The 7,884-nt window shown below is 39.2% G+C and overlaps 1 long non-coding RNA gene across 2 annotated transcripts; it reads right to left on the bottom strand.

Moving 5' to 3' along the window:
* Window positions 1-2,153: 2,153 nt before the first annotated feature.
* On the bottom strand, window positions 2,154-6,568 carry LOC120099602 (uncharacterized). 2 transcript variants are annotated; one of them, XR_005498737.2, is made up of 4 exons: window positions 6,399-6,568; window positions 4,110-4,299; window positions 3,272-3,481; window positions 2,154-2,331 (listed from the first exon to the last, which is right to left on the bottom strand). It is a non-coding gene; the product is annotated as an uncharacterized LOC120099602 (long non-coding RNA). The 2 variants fall into 2 exon arrangements; XR_005498738.2 differs by having other exon boundaries at window positions 6,440-6,559.
* Between the last annotated feature and the right edge of the window lie 1,316 nt (window positions 6,569-7,884).

Here is a 7,884-nt window from a genome sequence, read left to right as displayed (position 1 = left end):
TGTAAGTTTCCTAGCAAAGTGATTTCTTGTCCCTCCTGGCTTAGAATTGTGTCGTAGTTCCTTGATCAATCTGTGTATCCCTAAGGGAATATTATTTATATATTATCATCTTTGGATGATGTACATCCATAACTACAACCTTTTATACACAGATTTTTATACACAGTCCTTGGACTGTGTAAGAAAAAATATTTACAGCAGACTGATTCTGTAATGTTTTGGCTACTCCATTATTCCCTTAGCTAAAATATGTCTATGCATGCATGCTTATTCAGGCCCAAACAGACAAACGGGGAGACCACCCTGGCCAAAATGTCACCTTCTACTCAGATGTCCTCTATGTATAGATTTTGAGGAGCAGTCACTTCAGTTCATGTGTGGAACTGAAGAACACACAACCATTTTCCAAATTAAAAAAAAAATTACTAAGACAAGAATTGAGGCAATGCTTTCATCTATGTAGAACATTAATTACAGCCTCACATGAAAATGTGTGATGTGAAGTAGTTTCACCACTGAGGTGCAGAAGGAATAATATACTTTTGGGTATGGTCTGCCTGGACTAGGGTATGATATCGATACAATCTCCCGAGACAGATTTTCAAGTACATATGAAGATCTGAGTACTCAAGAATAGTAACTCTTGCCCAACAAAATACCCTTCATGTTATTTGTGACCTTCACTGGGACCACTTACTGCTAGGTGACAGAATTCTGACTCATTTTTAAGTTTTTTTCTCATGCTAATTTTTGATGCTTTCCCCAACAGAATAGTTAGTCAACAGGCCTGTGTACCAGATATCAGCTGCATGACCAGAGGTTGGTTTCAATTTACCTCACTGCTAAATTCACATCTACAAGGATTTTTTTTTTGAGAAGGCCTTGATCTTCTTGAATGTAGAATGATGTTTTCTGTGGCTTTCCTTGGCTTCCTCCATTCTCTCAAGGTTCATAACAGTGAAGAAACTGCATACAGATTGTGAAACACACTTGTTTGGCCTCAGGATAGACAAAATCCTTAAAACTTTCCTTGCATGGGTTTAGAACATAGTGGACAGGATATACATTCAGGTAAGTCAATGAAATGCTCCCCTGTATACCTAATGTACAAACGTTTACCCACCTGGATTGACTTGTTAGCCATGCCTGCTTACCCTGCTTACCTGGTGCCCAGGTGTGAAGAGGAGACTTTGTTCTCAACCAGGGATAAAGTCACGGTGGACCCACATCTTAGCCTTGCTCACTGTTTCCCATTTCCTCCAACGTAAGCAGATTCCTCCAAAAGGAATTTGGAGGTGCCCATGTCCATAGTATACCTAGCTTAAGGTCTGAAGCTATGAGCCCAGTCAACAAGAAAAATCTTCATAACCAAGAAAAGTAAAACTTTTCTATCTTTCAGTGCTGAGGGAATGGCAGCTGTGATGGTGACTTCTTTATTGTAAGTACTTCTTGAGACAGGGGGGGGGAAAGAGCATTGGAGGAGGATAAGTCTTGATTTATTTAGGGTTGCAGTATAATGATAATAATAATAATAATAATAATAATAATAATAATAATAATTTGTTTTTATTTATTATTATTATTTTAATTATTATTATTATAATCAAATGTACTCTAGGCTGGTAAGTTTATTCAGCATTTAAGAGCACTGACAGTTTTTCCAGACGTCCTGAGTGCAATTCTCAGTAAACACATTGTGGCATACAACCGTCTATAATGGCATCTGATGCCTTCTTCTGGTGTGTGTGACAGCTACAATATTCTCATATTAAGCAAATAAAATAAATATTTAAAATAAATAAATAAAAAATAAATAAATAAAACTTTACCTATCTAAGTCTAAATTACTGTGCTACTGTTGCTGACAAGCTTTTTTTGTTCCTTGGAGGACAGGAAAAACATTCTGTCTTTTTAAATCCATGATGAGAGCTCACAAACTACTTGCCATATCCAAGACTGCTATTCAAACCAAAGCTTCTGCTATTCTGAGTAATGAAATAGCTTCCTATGACACTCCTATCCTGTCTTCATTTTCTACCACTGAGAGCCACATGATAAAATTCAATTATGCATGGGGACATTGAAGATGCTTTTTCTTGTGATGTGAGAAAACTAGGGTTAGCAGAGCAGGGTCAAGACAGTCAACAAAGAACTGGGCATAATGGCTATCTTTTGTTCAAATCCTGTTGGTACAAGCGCTCAGTATATCTGAGAGTTTACCCAACTCAAAGGTCATCTTCTTGAGTTCATTAGTAAGTTTCTACAAATTCTAAATCAGCTGTACTAGCTCACTGATGGTGGAAAGTTGGGATGATGTCTTCCCAGCAGATCCTGTAGATAAACACAAAGGAATATGCATAGTAATGGCCCAGACAAAGGAGAGAAAATGCTAGTCCCCCAATGAAGCATGACGAAAGGGGAAATCTACAGACACTTGGAAGCACTGAAAGAGGAGGAAAGCTCTCTTCAAGCTGGACCTATTAGCTATTTTCTTTCTCCCAACAATGATCGCTAGACATATGCCTCACTCCCTTCTGCAGTCCCTCTGCCACTTTACAACAAAATATTGCCAAGGCATGAAGAATGGAGGACATTTTCAGTTCGTATCTGATGGGATGCAGGTAAGTCCTGGAGTCCGTAGTGTTTAGGACCACCAAGCCTTAATCATGTATGTTCAAACAAAGAGTCAGAGACCTTGATGCATGTCCAGGGGAGTAGCCCTTGTCATAAAATTCCAATGGCATGTCCACAAATCCTCTGAAGATAAAATGCAATACTCTACCCTGAGAGTCAAAGCTTTTATCCATGTGGCTATTATTGAAGAGAAAGACACATTCCCAGATAGAGCATGAAAGAATATGCCTTGTGTATATGAAGATAAAAAATATTTTTTGAACCTAGAAGCAAGGTATGAAGCACTGACTGCAAATTCTTGTAACTAAGAAAGAAGCCTGGAGCCAGTTGTGTTATTGAGGCTTCATACAGCTTGGTCTTTACCTGTGAGAGACATTAGATTTCTATGAGCAAATCCTTACATGGAAAATGTAGCTATGGTGGCCAGTAAATCAAACACAGAATGTTGCTCTCTGTCTGCCTCTCATTACTCTGATCTCCCATGTCTCAAGAGGCTGATTGGTCTTCCACATATCCTGGACATAAGGTCCAGCAGCACACAAGGGACAGCACCTATCTTCAAAAGTACTTCATCTGAGCCTACCCTTCCTTGTGGATGGTACTCAGTAAGTGAACAGACAGGTTAGACTTTGCTTACCTGTGTGTCAAAGTTCAGACATAAGACTCCCACTCTGTGATTGTCAATACTTCCATGTTTCCATTGGGAAGGCAGTGTCACAATGTCCATCTACTGCCTTCTCATTCCTTTCACATGTGTCATGTGACAGAGTTGACAACCTCCTCATGAAAATACCCAGTGCCACATGATGCAAGTTGGATTCAGAGCCCTCATTTCTGGCCATGGAAGCTAAGAGAAAAATGTCAAAGTTCACAATGATAATGTAGACATGCCAGGACATTTCCTCCAAGTTTTAGTGTCAAGTGTATTCTCTTATAGCAGATAACGCTACTCTTCCTAGAAGGCCACGTTGTGGTAGAACATTTGGATTCTGCCCCATCATAGTTTGCAGATTTCTTACAAATACTCTTTTCCATGACAAGGTTTATGTAATCTTGCATGCAAACTAACCATTTAAGCACACAAACAGAAACACAGACACACACACACACACACACACACACACACACACAAGAGTTGGTATAATAGAGATGTCCTTATTGAAGAAAAGTTAGAAAAGTTAGGTCAGTTAATCTAGAACGAAGTGTTGCACTGAAATTTATTACGCTATGGAGGAGGATGGGAAAAAATTGTGAGTAGTGCTTTTCCCCACAACTTGGCCACATGGACAATGAAGTTTCACACAATAGATCTGCATGATCAAAGCCAAAGACCAGGAACATACACAGTCAATTGAATGTAAATAGCGTATCCCTCTGATCTCTAATAGAAGAGTTCAGGTATTTCTCACACTTCTCCTGCATAATATTTCATTGCACTCCAATGCTAGCACACTGAATGATATTCAAAAACATACCTGACAGGTGATCTTTTGACCTAGCTTCATATAGAGATGAAAGAAGAATGTGAGCATTTCCAGAGCTCTGTTGAGCAGGGGGTGCTGCTTTCCTCTGGATCATTAACAATGCTTCAGAAATCCAGGAGACAGCCTCCTCAGGCATATTCACAGCTGCACAGTGTGTATCTTGGCTTCAGAACACCACAGCCTATAGTTACAAAAGCAAGGATGGAAAATTCAAATTCCATAAGCATACATTTACTGGGACAATGCCCAGAATCAATGATAGATCTCTCTAGATCCATGACTATAGGTAGACATGACTTGTAGGAAAAGAACATGGTTGTTTTGTTTCCCCAATTACTGTTCAGGACAAGTATGGAATTCAGGATGAGCCAGTCCCCATACTAGTTCACTAACTGAGAGTTCTTCACTGTATTAGAAAACTGCCTGCCAAAAAACCCTGTCATTGGGACAAAACAGCAACCAACAGATTGGGAAAAGGTCTATATCTATCCTACAGCTGATAGAGTGCTATAATACAATACATACAAAGAACTCAAGAATTTAGAGTTCAGAGACACAAATAACCTTATTAAAATTGTGGTCCAGAACTAAACAAAGATTTCTCAACTGAGGAAAATCAAGTTTCTGAGAAACAACTAACAAAATGTTCAACATTCTTAGTCATCAAGGAAATGTAAATGAAATCAACCCTGAGATTCCACCTAACAAAAGTCAGAATGGCTGAAATAAAAAAAAAAAAAAAAAAACTGAGGAGACAGCAGATGCTGAAAAGGATGTGGCGTAACAGGAACACTCCTTCTTTTTTGGTGGGATTACAAACTGGTACAACCATTCTGGAAATCAGTCTGCAGTTTCCTCAGAAAATTGGAGATTGCACTATCTGAGGACTCAGCCATACCTCTCCTGAGCATATATGGAGAAGATGCTCCAACATTCAACAAAGACACATGCTCAATTATGTTCATATCAGCCTTATTTATAATATGCATAAGCTGGGAAGAAACCAGATGACATTTATGGGGAATGGATACAGAAAATGGGGTACATATACACAATTGGGTACTACTCAGCTCTCAAAAACAATGATTTCGAGTAATTCATAGACAAATGGATGGAACAAGAAAATATCATCCTGAGTGAGGCAACTCAATCACAGAAAAAGACACATAGGATGCAATCACCAACAGTGAATATTGGCCCAAAAGCTCAAATGACACAGGATGCATACATGTATGTATGTATAGAAGCCAACAAAACTAGATAAGATTGATGAAGCTAAGAAGAGCCTGTTGAGAGGAACCAGCTATAGATCTATCCTGACAGACACAACTAGACCATGTCATATACAGAGGTGAATGCTAGCAGCAAACCACTGAACTGAAAACAGATCTCTTGGTGGAATTTGAGAATGGATTACAAGAGCTTAAGGGGTTTTCAACCCCTTAAGAAAAACAGTACAAACAAACCAAAGCTTTCGTGTACTAAGGGAATGCTCAAAGACGATACATGGACAGACATATGTCTCCAACTGCGTGTGTGACAGAGAAGAGCCTTGTTGGGCACCAGTGGAAGGAGAAGCACTTGGTGCTGCATTGGTTTGACTTTCAGTGCCTGGAATGTCAAGAGGCAGTAAGGGGTGTTATCAAAGAAGGGGAGGGAGATCAGATAAGGCACTTATGGAAAAGAAACTGGGAAATGAAATAATACTTGAAATGTAAATATAGAAATATCCAAGTAAAAAAGCAAAAAAAAAAAATCCTAAGAAATAAAAAAAAAATTAAAGAAAAAAAAAAAAAAAGAAAGAAAGAAACCTGCTAGCTAATCACACCTCTTGACTCAGAAATCTAAAGGGTCACTGTCAGGAAATGGTAGTCAGAGTAATACTAGGGAAAGACTGAGATGATGAAGTCTCAGCTAGCAGTAGTTCTCTCTCCTAGATATCAGTCTCAGACACAAACTGCACTATAGCAATCCAAAGCATGGAGGAATTTTCTCTGAGCTGAGGGTATAATACTTGTCTTTCCCTTCTTCCATAGGACCTTTTTCTTCTGGGCAAAAAGAATAAAGCCAAGAACTCTCAGGAAAACAACTGTGCCCTACCAACAACTGGCTTAGGAATGAAGAAATAGATGCTATACAACTTCTGACTTCCAGGAACCATAACATGCAGGGATGTACAGATAAATCTGTGAGGCTCCCTGCTCCTGATTCTCAAATGTGGACGTATCAGATCAACGCTGTCTCTTCAATGAACCCACTCAACCCCTACACAGGACTCACCGAGACCACCCATGGACCACATAATTATTCCTGTTTTATACCAAGACAGAAGGCCAGCTTCGTTCTCCACATCTCAGATCTCTTCATCCTATTTGTTCTCCCTCCCAAATGGCTGTTTATTTTGAATGCAGGCCAATTAGGAAAACCCTGGAGTTAGTGAAGGAATATCTGAGAGGCAGTTGCTGTCACAACAACACTTGTGACATCACAGAAGAAGCTAGGGCTCTCCAGGATACAAGAGATTTTTCAGGGCAGGCTAATGATGATGTCACTGAGAATTGCCATGGCCGAACTGCTGAAAAGCTTTCCTTATATTTACCTGATTTGAGGGTGCCCTTTCCAGGAGTATCTCCTGTGACACAGTGGAAACCTTTAAGTACTCCATCTCTCTAAAGCTAGAGACTTGTCTTTGCTTCATTAGTGGTTGCCTGCTCTGAATGGAGAAAGTTGGTTGGGGGCTTGGCATGGGTAGAAAAGATCTAGAAAGATGGAGTGGAGGAGATTCTTCTGGATAACAATTTTACTCCCAGGCCAATTCCTGTGACATCCAGTTCAATTTCATAGGTTTTCTCTGTTTCCTAAAGGCCAGTATTTTCCCTACAGAACTGTAGTTGAATGAATATTGTATTTCCGTGTCTTATTATGCATTCCTTGATAGGGTTTTATAAATATTCGTGAATGTGTACTCAAAAATTTTGCGTTCCAATTCAGTTTTCTGCATTGATTTTGGCAACAAAGGTAGCCCAGCTATGGAGTGAATATAACAGTGTAAATATTGGATACCTACTTCAAATTATAAAATTTTAAATCCTTATTTTACTGAATAATTATGAGACATCAGTAAAGCAAAGGAGAACATCGAATATAGAATGCAGTTCTGTAGTCCAATTAGATATCAGTTCTCTAATATCTATCTTCCTGTGTACCCAGGGTCAGACCTGACAGTGTTGGATGTTTTACCATGGTTCTTTCTTCAGGCCAAACATAAGATTCGGGAGGATAGGCAGGGGGAAGAATGGCTTGAGGTCCAGGGAAACCTCAAATACAAAAGTTTCATAAGAACAGGAGAGAGTCTATTTGGCATTGTCATTTGTGGATTCTTGACCTAGTTGGGCAGAATTAATTTTCGAATTCCACCTAACCACATAGCTGTAGGAGTGGAAAAAATCATCACATAGTTCCTGTATCGTGCAGTTTCACTTGGCCCAAACAATGGTATATTTTTATTGGATTTAGAGGTTTACTGCCTTTCTCTTATAGGACAAAAAATAGATTTTATGGAAACTGTAGGGTCAGGATTTAAAGAATGAAATGGATGAACAGTCCTAACAACTGCTAATCTCTGAGCATTAGAAGAAATGTTGGGTTTATTCTAAACATACTATGATATGGATGAATCCCTCCCTCATTGAATTCAGCAGGCCCAATTAAAAAAAGCCTTTCCATACTTCCTTGGACTCTACTGAGAGTTTTCAGAGTGCTTCCT

This window comes from Rattus norvegicus, chromosome Y (assembly GCF_036323735.1).
Source record: "Rattus norvegicus strain BN/NHsdMcwi chromosome Y, GRCr8, whole genome shotgun sequence".
In the NCBI taxonomy this organism is placed as follows: domain Eukaryota; kingdom Metazoa; phylum Chordata; class Mammalia; order Rodentia; family Muridae; genus Rattus; species Rattus norvegicus.
The sequence above is the reverse complement of the archived record's forward strand: the minus strand, read 5'-3'. Positions and strand labels throughout refer to the sequence as shown.